We start from the raw sequence: 19,231 nt of genomic DNA, 5'->3' as shown, positions 1-19,231 counted from the left end.
AACATTAAAATGATATGTCCTAATGTAAGCCTAAATTAAATATAAGATCAGTGTATGATAGCATGTTGGTAGCTATCACAGGGTGGACTGTCAAAGCTGGATAATTGGCTGAGGCAGAATCAGTTTAAAAATGAGATTGGAACAATGCCATCTTGCGAATGGCCGCAAGACACCATTTTAGAAAATGAGATCTGTTCGACGCCATCTAGTGAATGGCCGCCCAGCGCCAATTTAGAGAAACTCACACTTAAGTACATATGGCGATGCTATTATTAGCATCATGCGATCGCATATTTCACCATACCCCATACACCCATTAAAAATACACACATTAGCAAATGCATAAGACCCCGCGTACGGACGCTGTTTATTAGCTTCATGCATACGCATCTTTCCCCAGTTAAAAGTCCTCACTACATACATCTAACTAGCATCTTTTCACAAACCCCTCATACTTACACACTGCACACTCACATAAAAGGTTCCATAGTTTCAAAGTGTAATATTCGAGGGTTATTCATTTATTACTAATGTTGTGAAATAAAGACTATTTTGATATCTAAGGTTTAGTACATGATAAGCAAACCTTGTTTAGTGTTGTACTGATCTATTCTGTCTCAACAGCTTTCCGGTATCATCGGTGAGAAGATCGCAACATGCATTCTCAACTTATTGGCTGTATAGAGTTAAAACACTAAAATGTACTTTGTAATGTTAGCAGCTTAGATTTGCATGCGGTGGGAAAAAGGAGGCAAAAGGCTGTTGGAGGCTGACCTGTGCCCATTTGAATCAACCTGTTAAATGTCCTGTAACAGATGCACACGCACTGGGAACCAATGGAACCATGCCAAACTTTTCTATTGTGTTGCTTATCCCTGTAAGGGTATAAATGTGCGTACCGACTCCAATCTGGAGTCTTCTTGCTGATGATGGAGGTTTCTTGTTGATGCCGGTAACTGGTCCCAGTGCGCGTGCGTATGTATAACTGTACCTTGGGTCTGTATGATTTCTTTGCACTAAATTGTCTTTAGATCACAGTGTGTAACCTACTGTTTTTATGTTGAATATTAACCTTTGTGCATTGGAAACACATTTCTCAAAGTCTGAAGGCATTTATTTACTGTATGACTGCGTATGCAAATAGCGTCAATTACAGAAAGTATAGGCAGGATTTAGAAGGTATAGTCAGGATTTAGAAGGTATAGGCAGGAGCGTATACAGGTTTAAATCCAGTATCCTTAAGTATATATATACATATATTCCATAGACAAAAAAAACCTTACGATTTCACATATCCCATTAAGACTTAGACATAATCTAAAATTTCACATTAGCCTACTGAATTTCTGCCGTTCAAACTAAAAAAAGCAATGACATTCCGATCATTAAGGCAGATGCCATCACAACCTGTGGTTAACTACAGATTCATCACTCTCACAGAGTGAGATTGCCGTCACTCACAAAATGGCGGAGCTGCTAATTCACAGAATTGTGTGCTCATTGGAATACACACATGCAGGCTATGCAACTGAGGTATGAGCAGAATAGAGTTGCGCAGATGGGATAAGAATTGTGTGGATGGGGAGACAGAAAGGCATGAAGAGGGGGGAAGAATAAGCAGCACAAATTAGGTGGAGCCAAAGTGATGCAGATGGGTGGAAAATAGTGGGGTGCATGGGGTAGACAAAGTGATGCAAATGGGTGGAAAACAGTGGTACAGGTGGGGGAGACAGCATCCCAGGTGGGGGAAAGAGAGTGGCATGGTTTGGGGGGACAGAGCAATGTGAATGGGGGGACAGAGTGGCATGGATGTGGGAAGACAGAGCAGCGTAGATGGGTAAAGTCAGTTTGAGGGAATACAGGCTAGCACAAATGGGAGAACACACAATCATAGAGATTAGGGAAGACAGATTGGTGCGGAAGGGGGGTAGACAGAGTGGTGTGGGTGGCGAGGGGAAGACAGAGTGGCACTGTTGGGGGTCAGAGTGGTGCAGATGGAGGAAAAAAGAGTGGCACAGATGAGGGGAAGACAGTGGCATGGATGGGGGGCAGAGGTGCAGATGGAAGGAAACAGAGTGGCATTGATACAGGAAGACAGAGCAGCACAGATAGGGAAAGACAGATTGGTGTGGATGAGGGAATAAAGAACCTAACACAGTTGGGAGATCACACAGCAGTAGGGATTGGGGAAGACAGTGCAGCATGGAGGCGAAGATCGTGTATATGCATAAACAGAGTATATTCGTTTTAGAAATTAGGGAGCTAAATCTGTATTCTGAATGATATGGATGTATGGAGTGAGAAGGATGGTGGAAATCAGTGGGATTGTTGTGGTGACCGAATGGGAAGATTGTGGGCACTGAGTGGGATGTGTGTTTGACATAACTGTTCAGACCTCAGTTGCATAGACTGAGAATACACAAATGCATGTGTGTATTCCAATGAGCACACAATTCTGTGAATGAGTGACAGCAATCTCATGCTGTGAGAGTGCTGAATCTGCAGTTAACCACAGGGTGTGATGGCATACCATATCTGTATTGAGCAAGTAACATGTCCATTAAGGTGTCAGCCTTAATGATCAGAATGTCTTTGCTTTTTTTTAGCTTGAGTGGCAGAAATTCAGTAGGTTTGTGAAATTTAAGATCATGTCTAAGAAGCGTTAATGGGACATATGGAATTTAATAGCTTTTTTTCAATTTATTTATTTTTATTTTAGAATTGTAAAATTTTACTGCAAGAATTTTTATTTTATTTTTTAAATATTTTATGAAAATGTTATTAAAACATTATTTTCCATTACTTTACTGTGCAAAACGCAAAAGTAATTTTGTTTACAAAACAGATTTGTACATATTTCTAACTTTGGTTAAAATACTTTCCCATCCTTAAAATATTGTGAAAAATTTCAGCTAAAACATCTTATAATCAAAGCCCATTTTTTATACTATTGTCTACATATTTGAAACTTGCATTAATGTTAAGTTGTGGAATCCTGTATCATGTTATTCAAAACTATTTGTTTGTACTGTATTTAAATATCAATGGGGAGAATTTACAAAGCAGCAGCTTCTGTTAGCTGTTGCTTCCAGGCGGGTTGCACAAGCTTATTTAAAATGGCACCCAGAGTCAGTGTAAAGCACGCTGGGCTTTACACTGACTGCGGGTGCCATTTTAAATATGCTTGTGTAACCCGTTGGGAAGCAGCAGCTTACAGAAACCGCTGCTTTTTAAATTCTACCCAGTAACTTAAAGAACTTTTTGGAGATTTTGTGCAAGTTATATTGTAATTTGTAAAACTAATCACATTCGATCTCAGAGGTGGAATTTTAAATTGAAGTTACTACTTAGTATACCACTGGAACACGAGACTATCACAAATGTAAAAATTTTAAAACATTTCTGTAGATATGCCTATTTTTTAATTGTTTGATCATGTGTTTAGGTGTGCACAATCTAATGTGTTCTAAAAAAGACAGTTTCCTCAACTTATACTATTTATTATGATTTATTGTTTTTTCTTAAAAAATTATTTAAAATTATTAAAAATAGCACCAGTGAAGCTATTAAAAAACACTAGTCCATAAAATAGTTTAAATCACTATATGAAACAAAATTTTCAATCAAATGACATATTAACAACCTGGGACATTTTATTTTTCTTCAAGTAGCATAAATATTCAAAATAATAAATAATTAACATAAAACAGAAGGTTTTTTATTGTAATCTTTCTTTTTTTATAAGACGAAAATACGAATAATGTACAAAAATATATATTTTTAGAAATAAATGCATAACAAATGCAAATACCTCAAAATATTCCACTATAAATTTAGATATGACCATTACATTTTATTTAAAAAAAATGAAAAAAATTGTTGAAGCTATTAACTAAATTCATTCTATAATTAGATTATTTATGTACAAATGTTAAACTTGTAGAAATCTATTGGCACAAACTCAATTTTACTAATAACAAGTACTCATATTTTTATTTTATATTACAGTTTACATTGATAAATTATGTACTAATCTACAAACAATTCTGACCCTAGCAAAATGCCTAAATATATAAATATACAATCATCTAATATTTCATGAAAAATTTTAAATTGTAGCAAATAAATCACTACTGCCATAGATGCAGATGACACTATTAGCCCAATGTAATCTACCATGGCTTTTTGTATTCCCCCATTATACTACAATTAAAATGTTTGAGACACACACTTCAAAATACCATCAAGACATCTGGTAATCTATCATAAATACCTCAAAATGACTTGTTAAATCACTCATATCATTTCTCAAAATGATCACAATACCATTTCATTTAACTTTATAGCTTTAAAATACTAAACGCTACTTAGGCTTAAAATTAACTAGACATTACAAAGAACAGTGAATGACAAATCCAGTGTGAGAATTCATATCTATTGTAGATCATGAATGGTTTAATATTTTACATGAAAACTGGAATTGGGTTCCGATATAAGATTAAGATTAATACCATATATGAGCAGCTTGGTGCTACATGTTGCAGAACGTTGTAAAATAAAATTATAGCTGAAGTCCAGACAGCAATTAGATATTTATTGTGAGCTATTTAATTGTTAGTGCCAGAAGCTGTGTCTCCTGCACACCTGTCAGAGCAATTTAATTGTTGCTCATGTTAGGTGCAAACCTCTGTCAGGGACGACATTTCAACTTGCACCACAATGCGGGTTGGCAAGTTGAAATGTGCAAAGAGAGATCTGTTTGGGTGCCCGAACGTCACTTACTCCCATTACTTTAGTCGAGTTTAGTTGCTTAATGCTGATTAACCCTACAGTAATGGACGCATTTGGCTCGATAACAAGCATCAATTGAATAAAGCCCTTACAACCTTCTGTCACTTTAGATGGGAGTTTGGGCAAGATAAACAATTAAATTGTATCCATCCTTGTAAGTCAAACCTAATATTAAACCACAAAATCAAACACTGTATTCTTTATTTTAAACAGTAAAAAATATGACAGCTTTTACATACTTAGTCCTTGCAAGCTTTGTACATATAAAAATAAACTGCTGATTATAATAAGTAAGCTTTTGTTTCTGTTTCCAAATTGTAAAATCCCTTACAATCTACAAGTACATACTATAGTTGTATGAGTGATACTGGAAAACACTAATATGCATATGCAGATGACAGTGCATTACAAGTTAGCAGTGGATGTTAAATCTACTAGTTTAATTCAGAAAATAAATTCATAAATACCACACTGCCATTCCCTACTAAACACAAGTTCAAATTGCAGTGTTCAAAATGTCATTAAAGAACTAGGCTTACATAGAAACATAGAATTTGACTGTTGTTAAGACCCTCCTTGCCCATTTAGTCTGTTCAACTTCTCTCATTACAATATTAAGTTTAGTGAAGCATTATTTTTGGCATGTAGAAATATAATAACAAAAGACTTTGTTAAAATTAATTTCAATATTAATCTGAATTGATGATGCAAGTGTCTACATACAAAAATCAAATCACAAGGCCATACCTCTCCAAAAGTTTTGAATTCACTTTCAGATCACTATTATCCCATTTTAGCAAAATTTGCAAAAACTTCCCAAACACACTCAGTACATACAAGATTTATAAACCTAGTAGGGAGACCTAAAACTTGCAGCATATAATATTGCTCACCTTGCGTTTAGTACCAGTATTCTCTTATACCACAAACACAGTAATTAATATAACGCCTTGTAAATTAGCAGTCTTAAAAGCTCAAGCATTCTTTCAGCATTGATATCTTCAAATTGATTAACTACATTGAAAATGTGAGCAATACTGCAAGACAAAGCACTCAGGGCCTGATTCAGCTTTGGGAATAGAGTGAGAAACAGCACGTAACTGATCATCTTGGTGAAACCATGCTGTACTGCAGGTGGGGCAGATGTAAAATGTGCAGAGAGATTTAGATTTGGGAGAAGTGTGTCCAAACTGACATGCAGTGTAAAAATAAAGCTGTGCAGTATTTATGGGTTACATGCAAAAGCAGCCAGTATTTATCCTACATGCAAAATAAAATGTATGTATTTGCACACCTTGCATTGCAACATGGTTTGTCCTGGTTCACAGTTGCGCTCTCTCACTCTATTCTCAAAGCTGAATCAGGCCCTCAGTTCACTCTCTCACAAAATGAAACAGTTTAAAAATGTCTCATAAGCTGTGCCATTAATAATCATTACAAAATGCATATGAATGTGTGAATTACATACCAACATGGCTCAAATGCAAAAAAAGGGAGTAGGCATGAAATATCCAATAGTAGTAAATTAGAACTAGGCACTTTATTCCCACTCTGCTTACTTTGTAAGCAGTAAAGTGTATACAGCATCTGGGGCACAGTAGCAGTATGCCGCTGCCCTGTGTTGATGACTAGAAAGTTCTAGTACCAGCTTAGAGCAGCCTAAAAACTACTTCCAAGCTACTGCCAAACAGGTACCACAACCAGTGGTACATCCGGGACATCAGTAGCTATGAGATCTTCGTTGTCCTTAATGAGAGGCTAAGTGGTCGCTGTCATTCCCCAGTTAACAAGATGCTGCTGATTGCCCACTGACTACATGTGAAGTACTGTAAGTGTAGCCGTGGCAAAAAATGGAGGACCGATGTCTAGTTCTGTTTTTGGTAAATTCTTCTCGTAAATCAACTGGAACCCAGCACACTTCTTGTAAAGACAGGTGATTGATGATACAGGGTTTTAGTATCCTAAAGGTCGTGAAAGTAGTACACATCCTTCACATTGGTTAACTTACAATATTTAAGCTACATGAACCTTTTCTTTTCTAATGCAGTTTAAACAAAGTTAAATGTAATGTGGTTGGTGGAGTGTGTTTCCTCCCAATCAAAGAATTATTAACATTCTCACATTGGATTTCACAAGTTGATATATATATATATATATATATATATATATATACTGTACAGTGAATTTTTTGAATTATAACAGTTTATATTAATGACACCATCACGATTAAGGATCATTTTAAATATGTTTATTGACTGTATATTAGTCCATACATAACAATTGAATTAAACATATCTGGTAAAAATAAGTAACAAATTATTATGTTATATCATTTACATTTTTCATTCAATGTTTAACAATTTTGACATACCTTTTATTTTAATTGATTAGTATTTGGATACAATTTTAGTTTATTCTATTATAAAGTTTATTTTGTCTGATTTATATCAAATATTAATACTCACATTTAAAGTTATTTTATAAAAAAATTTCAAGATGGTAAACATTTCAATTATTTTTTTATTCTTGAAACATATATACATATCCTTAAATTATCTTATCAAATAGTGTATGTTTTAGATACATACTAGTGAATGGTAAAGAAAAAATATATATGTATATTTTAAAAGACTGCATATCCTGTACTGACCAAATTACCTCAGTTCAAAAAGTACTATTAATGTTATTCAGTTCAGTTTCTCTAAAACTAAAACATATGCATCTAAGTTAGTTTGGTAAAGAAAATTGTAGTAATTTTTTTATCATTACATACCAACCATCTGAGTATTTTAACCAAATGATATAATGGCCAGAATTGTAGTTAATCCTTTATGAAAAATAATTCCAAATGTTTTATAAGATATGTGATTGAATTAATTACATTTGAACAAAATTTATTAATTTCACCTTCTTGTGATCACACAATGCATAATAGTAGTAAAAATGAATAAAACAAATATCTAGGTGCTTTTTCAATTAATAATGTCCTCCTACAAAGACCTCTACAACTTTTACAATACTAATTCTGCAAATCTGATGTCAATAGATTCACACAAAAAATTAGGTGGAGGATACAAAATTAAAAACCATTCTTCTGAAAATAGATTCTGTGAACCCTGACATTTTTTTCATGTCAGACAACTCTGGTAACTCACCCTAAATAATTCAGATATATTACAACCTTTGTCTACTAAACAATTAAAAATAGACATTAAGAAGTCTGTACAATCCTGCTGTACATTTTCTGCAAATTTGTTTTGATTAAAATGACTGTTAACTAATTGGTGTAACACAGTACTACTTAAAATAGTATCTTATTTTTTTGACCAGACTGACTCATTGATAAAATTAACTAAACTACTACTATTATAGGTTATTATTTCAATTAATACACCAATATCTAAAAGTAGTTGAACAATAACATAAGCATAACAATTCACTCCAGAATCATTTTCAAAACCATTTGGAATATATTCATTCAATTTTAAAAGGTCTTTATGTTTTCTAGATCTTTTAGGCAAAGGACCACTGCTTTCTACCTCCGCTATCCTTTTTCTTATTTTTTCCTTTCTAAAAGAGAGGAAGATGAGGTAGAAACACTTCGTAAACTAATATACTTATCAATGCATCTATTGTCACAAACGGTTTTTGTAAAAGCAATCGACATCAAATGTAAACCAGACAACTTTTTTACTTTAGATAATGCTACATAAATCATTCCATCTAGAAAATTTGATTTCCCAACATCTACAATTATATTGTCAAAAGAAAGATTGTGAATTGTGAATGGAAACTGTATAACATGAAATGAGTGGACATAGTTTCCTCGCTATATTAACATCTCTTAATAACAAAAACTTTACCTGTATTCTACTAATAGACTGTATTGCTTCTACCAAATAAAATTTTACAATAAACCTCAACCACAACTTGGTTATAAATATCATATTTGAAATCTACCACCTCTCCCATGGTTCCATTGACAAGACCTTTCTCAACATCTAAGTTGCGTCTAAGCATAACTGGTGACTTTTTGCACAAATTCAAACAACTTTCCAATCCAGCAGTTCTGGAAACATTTTTATCCAACTGGATTAGTTTTTACATTATGTCATCTTTCACATTTTTGGAATAATGCGCACTATCCACATGGTCAATTGCTTTAATTTAAATTATATTTTCTTTTTCTGAAGACATCATTAACGCATTACATTTCTCACACAACTTTAAAGTAGGCATAAGACAAACAGGAAAGGATCCTTTTTTTTCAGAGATCTAAATATTCCTAAAACACTTTCAAATGTATCTGCACTGTTACAAATCAGTCGGCTATGTAAAAGAATCTTCTCCACATTTGACAAAGAACCAACCCCGAGATGAATCAATAAACTAGCATAGCTTTCATTTTCAGCTTGTCGCATATACATTTGTAGTTCAGTATATTTGAAAAATCTCCAAAGATTAACATGACTTATTGACCAACCTATTGACTTTCGTGCATCCGAATGTCTTACATTTTCAAACACAGGATGACCTTTAAAAGGGGTCAGCTGCAATAAATTGGCAAAAACTAAAACATGTTTGCTTCCAAATAAACAATCTTCAGACATTTTCATAACTTGTTGTAACCTCAAATGAACAAATGATAGCATCAAATTTGATACCATGCTAATTTCATGAATAATTAGAAGAACTGAAGGTTTAAGTATCTTTCTCAAAACCTCAACACTATCAGCATTGAGATCATGATAGTCCAATTGTTTTCCATGGTCTACAGATAAAAGAAGCAGACGATGCAAAGCAACTCTACCAACATTATATGCTGCTAAACCAGTAGGAGCAGCAACCAACATGAACCAGTTTTACCAGTTTCTTCCAACGCAAATGAATGTATTGCATTACTAAGAAAACTCTTACCTTTACCAGCAGACCCACTAACAAAAATTACTAATGGTTTATTGTCCCATTGACAATTAGTAGATTCATGAACCAATCTATGTTGGATCACTGTAGTAACTTCATCATATGCACTATTCTGATCTATATTTAATTTATTTCTTCCATATGCAGATCAGTTGTATCAACAGTGGTTCATTTACACTTACATTTTCACTGTCTTGAGAATCTTGAGCAACTTCACACTCTAAATGACTCGACATAACTGAACAAATCTTTATAATGGTCAAATGCTCTGCACTCCATTTTATGAATAGATGCATTAAAATATAACTGGTAAAATCACCTAATAATTGTGACTTATCACGCCATGGTATAAACTGAAACATCATTGTTCATGTTTTTCAGCATTTTTCAAGGACAAAGGTGGATGATTTATTAGAAAGTGTTTTTTTCCTTACACAAGGCAACCTGATGATCCTTCTACACAAAAATTTTCAAATTCTACACATCCTTCACGTACTTTAGGACAATATTTGTACCATTGAGCTATGTCATACAAACAACTTCTTTCTAAATGTGCATTTTGGATAGTATACGTTTCCTTTCAAAATATCTGTGCTTCCAGGATCAATTGTGTTAGAGGGTAGGGTAACCAATACATATACATATAAATATCAAATTATCTTATTCAATTTACAGTCATGTTATATGAGCATTATTCATACATTCAGCAAACTATTGATCCTGGTGCTTATCAGGGAGATATTGGATAAGTTGAATACACAGATGTTTTTAATTAGAATAAAGCAGCAAGTCTTAAACTATGGGGTTTGTTAATACCCATAAAAGGCGGAAAATTAATTAATCTCATACTGCGCTAATATAGCCCTTTGTGTTTAAATCGCAGAATCCACAAGCATCCATAGACCAGTCATGGCTCCAAAAATTATTTAAATATAAATAAACACTTCTTTATTATAAAAATATATGTATCAATTTGTAAAAAATATCAACATTCAGTTGACAGATAAAATATCTCTTAGATTGCAACAGTAAAACTCTAATGAGCATAAATAACTAGATTAGAAATACCATTTGAATAATTAGTGCATAAGAGTGTCATGAACAAATTGGAATTAAAATAGTTAATAGGCACCTATTAGTGCAATATAAGTCCAGTTGAATTAATGTCCAGAAAAAAGAAAAAAATTATCATATGCAATTGGTCTGATCAGGTAAGTGTGCCGCTGTTAGTCAGTAATACCTGTCCATAGCCAACTAGGATGTGCAGCGCTGCGGTGTCTGATGGAGGACAGCTTTCTCAGTGACTGTCGGTGGGTGCCAGAGCAGGGCTGATGTTGCTTCAGCAATCGCTATGCCTCCCTTGGCAGCTGTTAAAATATTGAGGGTAATCCCATATTATTTGATAAATCTGATGAGGAAATCATCACTGTTCTGGAAGAACTTAGAGAAGAGAATCATCCAATTGATGAAGACATATTGCCTAATGAATCCATTTTTGATGTAAATAGACATGGTCTTGATGAAATATGGAAAAAGCTAATTTAAGAGAAATAGCAGTTTTTTTCCACTTCAACACAAATCAAGTACTATACTCTTTTTGACTCTTAATGATTTTGAGAAAATCTGCTCTAAGAAATGTCAATGGTCAATTCTAACCAAAGCAGAAAGATTTGCCTTGAAGACTTTGGAAAAGGATCTATCTATAGTAATTCGAAGTGTGGACAAAGGAGGGGGAGTGGTTTTGATGACAAGAGAATACTATCTACAAGAGGCATCAAACCAGCTCAGTGATACCTGCTTTTACCGCACACTTTCGAATGATCCTACACAAACTTTTCAAACTCAACTTAAACAGTTATTAGATGGAACCCTCCGAGATTATATTATTTCCAAGGATGAATATTCTTTTTTATTTTTGGACTTTTCTATTACACCTATCTTCTATCACATCCCAAAAATACACAAATCACTGACTGCACCTCCTGGGAGACCTATCATTTCGGGTATAGGGTACCTCAACTTATCACAGTTTATAGAATTTTTTCTACAGAAATAGGTTGTAACATTAAAATCTCATATACGAGATACTATGCACATTCTTAAAATTATTAAAGACATTCCATGGAAACAACAATATTTATTTTTGACACTCGATGTACAGGCCCTGTACACACATATTCCCCATGATCGGGGTGTTCAATCGGTGGCTCACTATGTGGAAACAGATGGAAAAATAACACCAAGTTTAAAACAATTCCTTCTTGACTCAATCACTTTTATTTTAACACATAACTACTTCACATTTGAGGATTTATTTTATTTACAGGTGGTGGGAATGGCCATGTGCACTAGGTTCGCTCCATGCTTTGCCAATTTGTATATGGGCAGATTTGAGGATCAATTTATTTGGAATGGACCATTTGGAGTGAACCTAGTGTTCTATGGCCATTATATAGATGATCTATTTATTATTTGGGACAGTAGTGAGCACTTAGCACTGGATTTTGTTTATTTTCTTAATCTGAATGATTGGAATTTAAAGTTTTCACACAATTGGAATCACAATTCGGTGGATTTTTTGGATCTTACTATCTTCTCGGAGGGCCCCACAATATCAACAAAAAATTATAAAAAAGCAGTGGACACAAATATTTTTTTACATTTCTCTAGTGGACATCATAAACCATGGCTACAAAACATTCCTCAAAATCAATTTAACTGGATTAGGCATAATTGTTCTTCTATTAATAGTTTTGAGGACCAAGCTGAATGCATGTACAATGATTTTACAATTAGAGGTTATCCTTCTGAAATTTTAGATAAGGCTTATGCAAAAAGCTACAACCAAGACAGATTGGAATTACTGGTACCCCATAGCAAAAAGAATAATGTACAAACTGCAACCTCCAATTTGTGTTTTGTATCTAAATACAATAATAAATCCTAACAGATTAGGAACATCTTGAATTCCAATTTTAATATCTTGAAACAAGACAACTTACTAAATAACATCTTACTAGATAAACCACGTATTGTGTTCAGGAGGAACAACAAATTTCGTACACACTCGGCCACAAATGGTTTTAGGAAGGACACTAAAGTTGGTTTAAGGAATAACCAATTCTGGTTGTCTAATCTGAAGGGATGTTTCAAATGTGGACAAAAATAGGTGCTTGATCTGTGATTTCATATCCAATCGTATGGGAACAGTAAATCGAATTTTAATAAGGAGAGTTTCCCAATTTTGGACTTCATTAAATGTGATTCCAGTTACTGTATCTATGTGTTGCAGTGCCCTTGTGGCCTGCAGTATGTGGGGAGAACCACCCATACACTAAAGACTAGATTTAGGGAACACAGGCTAAACATTCTTAAAAGGTTCCAGTCTCATAGTGTCTCTCGTCATTTTAGTGATATACACAATGGGAACCCTCAAGGACTTTCCATCACTGGTGTTAGAACAATCGTGAAGAGTAATAGAGGAGGCAACCGATATAGACAGCTTTGTACCCAGGAGGCTTGCTGGATATTTAGGCTTCACACCTTATATCCAGATGGCCTCAATGAGACCATCGATTTCAAGTCCTTTGCTCATTAGTTAGAAATGACCCTATCAGTTCTCCATGTCGGCCAACAAATTTATTGTTTAAGGACTAATGAGGGCCGGCATGTTAGACTGAGGATGTCACAGGTTAAATTTCATAGGTGAACATATATGGAAGATCCACTTAAGTGTCAGTTATCTGTCTCTGTGGCAATCTCATGCTCACCCATCATAAGAACAACACTAGCTATGGCAATGGTGTTAGATTGTCTGTGCACAGCCTGATCTCTTATTGTGGATCCAAACTGTACAACACGATTTGTGAATATAGTCATAAGGATTGGTTTTAACATGGGTCCTAGTTGGACTGATATCAGCAATTATGACCCATTTTACAGTAAGATACGAAAGTATTTTTTGTTCAATCATTCAGCTTAGGCTATTATGGGGTTACTTACTATATTAACTATGTCATCAATGTTAGAATATAATCATAGAGATATGTAGTTTGGTATCCAACCAAAAGGTTAATTAAAGATACAATAATAATTATAACAACAAATTTGTAATAATTAATTTGGTATAAACATTGGGAAACTTTAAATTGTTATATGTATTCACTGTCATCTTTAGGGGTTAACAACAACAAAGGAGACAAGTTCCAATGAAATTGTATATATGAACAAATTACCTCTGTGGTGCAGAGGTAATGTCTACTGAACCATGCTAGAAGGGTCACTTGTTTGAATCCCAAATGGGGATAGAACTAACAATCAATGGATTACTTTTTTCCTTTATTTTTAAATATCTTGAGATAGAGTAGTTATTCTAAATCCAGAAAACCCCTAACTATTCTAATCTATTTTTAGCATTTGTGACCAATGACAATGGTCATGGTGATATTCATTTAGATAACTGTGTCTTCATTGGTGGGACATATATTCACATATTAGCAAACAAGTGTAGTGTATATCAGCATATTTGAATGCCACAATATAACTATAGAGCTATTTGTTTGTATTCAATTAACAGAGCAAATAAGTCATTTTAACAATAGTGAATGATTCAGATTTACATTAAGAAATTCGGTATAAATATTGGAAAATTTTAAAGAGCTATATGGGCTTCGAAAGGGTTTAGCAACAATGTAAGAGATACAATTGTTTATACAAATGAACTCCCTCTGTGGCGTAGAGGTAACGTCTAGTAAATAATGTCAGAAGAGTCCTATGTTCGATTCCCAGATGGGGACAGAACGAAAAATTTATGAATTATGCTTTTATTTATTTTAATTTACTCTAAAAAAGATTGAGATATGTACTTTTTATAATAAGTTAATACAGTCATGAGCTCCATACATATAAAATAAAAATGTATTTTTAATATACATATCTAAATAATGTTTGATGTTCTTTTACGTGACATTTAAGTATATATGTATTGAATTTGTTTATTTATTGAGCTAAATATATATCAGTGCAAAGAGTCCTATATTGAAGGACAAAATTACTGCTTCTCAGGACTTCAGGTGTGATACAACTGGCAGCAATGAGCAATCTAAGCCATGGATCCAATGGAATGTTTTTTTGTGCTATATAAATCCAACTGAAACATCTGACAGTCACTCTTTGAAAAAGCCCCCGGTTAAAGGGCAAAACGCGTCAGAGGACTCCCCCCTACTGCATGAGATCACTTGCATGTGGATGATTTATTTTGGATGTACCATCTCCAGACTTACAAGCCATTTCCTGATCTGCCCAGCAGCATCCTAAGGAGGTGATTTCACATTGGCTTTGACCCAGCAATTCCAGTGGGCTTAACAGCTGCCAAGGGAGACATAGTGATTGCTGAAGCAACATCAGCCCTGCTCTGGCACCCGCCAACAGTCACTGGGAAAGCCGTCCTCCATCAGACACCGCAGCGCTGCTCAGCTTATTTGGCTACGGACAGGTATTACTGACTCACAGCGACACACTTACCTGATCAGACCAATTGCATATGATACATTTTCTCTTTTTTCTTGACATTTATTCAACAATGCAACTGGACTTATATTGCACTAATAGGTGCCTATTAACTATTGTAATTCCAATTTGTTCATGACATTCTTATGCACTAATTATTCAAGTGGTGCTTCTAATCTAGTTATTTATGCTCATTAGACTTTTACTTTTGCAATCTAAGAGATATTTTATCTTTCAATTGAATGTTGATATTTTTTACAAATTGATACATATATTTTTATAATAAAGTGTGTATATTTATAATTTTTGGAGCCATGACTGGTCTATGGATGCATGTGGATTCTGTGATTTAAACACAAAGGGCTATATTAGTGCAGTCTGAGATTGATTCATTATTCATACATGGCCCAGAAACTAGTTTGTTTGGTTGATTAGCATTTGAAGACATGTAGCCAGCTCACACACACTCAGACCATTTCCTGCCTCAGGCCCTACCTAACACAATAAGGTTAGAACCACAACTACAGGTGAGGGAGGGGGTTCCCACAGAGAGAGAGCAGTCACTGACCCTTAGCCATAGCAGAAGTAAGGGATTTCAACACTCCTCAATGGGGAAGCTGTCTCCTTTCCTCCCCAATGGATAAGTATTTATCTCTCTCAACCCACACTTGGCTTACATGGACCTCGATAATGGCATGGTTAATGGTTTGAGTAGTAATGTTAGTCTGAACAGTGGTTGGCTGTATATGTGTGAGTCTGTAGTGATTTGTGTTAGCTTACAGTGCATTTTGTGTAATTGTAGTGGACCTGTGGTGTGGTCTAGGACATATTGTGTACTGTGTGTTGTAGTTATGTGTTGTTTTTTGTGCCAGGGGGAACATACGGGTTAGTGATTAATAGTGGAATTTTTGTCTGTTCACATACCATAAGGTTGTAATACTCTGGTTAGTTAAGAGATTAAGCATTTGCTTTAAGCTGTGGACATTTGATAGATATTATAATAGGCTCATAAGTACTATACACTGTTTGACATACTCGATTATATGGTTCACCATGTGGTTTAAACAAAAGAATGCATGCTATCCTCCCCCACCCCCTCCCCATTGACTCATGTGCTGAACAATAGCACGGCTTGGGAAGCATAGGTTTGTGAATACTGACTGTATTCTGTGGTTTGTATTTAGATGGAATTGTTAGATATTGGAATCTTCTTTTATGTTATGCAATCTGGAACACTATATATTATAATAGTATTGCAAGGAATGTCTGATGAAGTTGGTGTCTTGGAGAAGGTGAAAAGCTGAGATGGCTAGATATGTGAATTACTGGATGCATTATGTTGGTATAATATAGTATGTGATCATAGTTGTAATACTAGGTTTTAATTGGTGTAATTGATTGTATAGTTCAAGTAGGTTTGTTATAATTAATAACCATGTGGAATGGAGTCTGCAGTTTGTTAAGATGGCCACCAACATGTGGCATGAACAAAGGATCCATGCTGTCTCCCATCCCCCTTACATTTGTATGCATATCTGTATACACACACACACCTTTAAGTATTATTTTAGATGACCGTGTCCCAACAGACATTAATAAATATAGTATTTGCGGTATTGCGAAATAACTCTTAACCCCTATAAACATACTTCATCATAGCACAACATACACACACCTCCCACCATGCTTTCTAGCAACCATCTTGAATTCTCTTTGTTCTCTTTTCCTACTTGACTCTTACACTTTCTAACTGTATTTAACTTACTGTATGTGAACTTTATGAGCATCAATTTGTTTATATAAATACACTTTTACTTAGTACATCTGGTGTGCAAATGTTTTATTGAAATTAAATTATCCAAATGATTTAAAGATTCCTGGGTAAAACTTTGCGAGTTAAGATATAATTTATGATGTTAGTAAAGAATAAAATAGAATATTTGCTTCAGGCATATGAAGCACAAACAAACATAAAACTGTTGTGCAAACAGATAAACAAAATAAAAGAAAGGAAAAAAAAAACCCGTAACAAATTGCAACCAATTTCTCCAATTCTAATTTATTCTATAGCCTCTGATTTACCATACAAAGCTGTACCAGCAAGTCTATCAACTGCTTCATATGCACCATATTCACGATGAGTCAGACTTTTATACCGAATCGAGCAGCTAAACTTTCCACAGCAAAAATATCATTCCAAATACTTTCTAAATGAGATTTTTCATGCTTTGCAATGTAGGCAATGACATACCTAGCAAGTGCATTACAATTATCAGCCACAAATTGCACATCAATGTTTGCTTTCCACATCAACAGAATCACTGGATTGTAGTCATTAATATACCTCTGTTGTTTCATCCATCGTAAATTATATACTCGCTTACTAGATTTGTGTTTTAGATTATGTCGAATGCTTTCATCTGGTATAAATCAAGAGCATCATCTACAGGTAAAGGATGAATTGTGTACTGTTCGTAAATATCCTTTTGTGCAAAGTCTACCTTCTGCAAAATTGATTTTTCAGCACAAGTTTCACTGTTGTTAAATTGTGTTTCAAAATCCACATCAACATCGCAATATAATGGATTATTGCTCTTTAAATACTGAAGTGCACAACCAATCTTACTAAAATCTACTAACTCCTGCCAGATAACTTTTTTTGGTTGCTACTCCATTTACTAGAATAAACAAGTTATCACAGACATTACTCTTGTGAAACTATACTCAATGTCTCTTGCAATGGAATTAGAAGACAAACAACTTGTCCCTTCAATGCCTTGACTAACGTATTAGATGGCAAATTTTCACTTTGTGTTCTCAAACACACAATTGTTTGGAAAGGTTTTATCAACTGTAGTAAAAAATTTTCATAAATATTCAAATCTTGCAACTTTTCTGGTATATCTCCTGGAAACATATTATTCATTAGACATCGAGCAGGAAGAATGCCTTTATCAAGTTTATGACTGCAGTATAAATGCATATCAAATGTTCTCTAAACTGTCACCGAAATTACAAAAAATATGCAAGTATTTCTCTCCATGATTTATTTTTTGCAACCAACCTATCCACATCAATGATCTTAACTTGTAACGGATACAAAACAATCCATTACAGCTAACACACTTATGATCAAAATTAATGTATTTCCCTTTTTCAAACCGAATTAGGTCATCCTCAGATGTTTCTAAAACAGTTACTTCATTGTGTCTTACTTCCTCTTTCTCATCATACACTTTATAACAATCATATGTAACACTGAGATTCAATTTCTGTTTTAAACATTTTGCAATTGTGATACCCCACTAGGTGGTGTAAGGGGTGAGGTGTGTTGTTCTCATACCTTTCCAGTGAGGATTGACTCTTCCTCCATGCTTCGGTTCTACTTATCCTTTTAGTAAGCCAGAAAGGTAAGAAGGGTTATCCAGAAACAAAGGGTATAGCCGTCGTTTCCAAATAAGTTTTACTTTATTCAATCAAGTAGTTCTTAGAACAACTTTAGGTTACTATCAATAAAATAACAGCTTTGATAGAATATTTAAATTCAACTCAATAACATTTACAAGTATTAACACTTGCAACAAAGTTAGGATTTATTTTACTGGAACTCAGCGAGGGCGAATGCTCCTTTAAGCAGAAATAGGAAATAAGGTAATACTATACCGTTAACATTTGTATTTACAGTGAACATAAATGAAAACAAGAAAAACAAAAACATAAATGTCCATAAATAACAATATGGTTAACACTAAACTGTTCACTAAACACAGTTCAGCTGAATCATTATAAGTGGTGCACATACAGAGTTGATGTTCTTTTTCCAGTTTGTATTGCTACAGTATGAGGTTGTTGCTAATTATTACACTTGTAAATCTCCTTCTCAAGCTGCTCAATGTCTTAGCCTTATTAGAGATATAGCTGCATACTCTATATGGGAGAACAGCTGATACTGTTAGGTCCTTCCTAAAGATAAAAAGAATGTGCTTTGTTACCAGTCTGGACAGCTTGG

Source organism: Taudactylus pleione, unplaced genomic scaffold, assembly GCF_031769625.1.
Source record: "Taudactylus pleione unplaced genomic scaffold, aTauple2 ptg000080l, whole genome shotgun sequence".
In the NCBI taxonomy this organism is placed as follows: domain Eukaryota; kingdom Metazoa; phylum Chordata; class Amphibia; order Anura; family Myobatrachidae; genus Taudactylus; species Taudactylus pleione.
The sequence above is the reverse complement of the archived record's forward strand: the minus strand, read 5'-3'. Positions refer to the sequence as shown.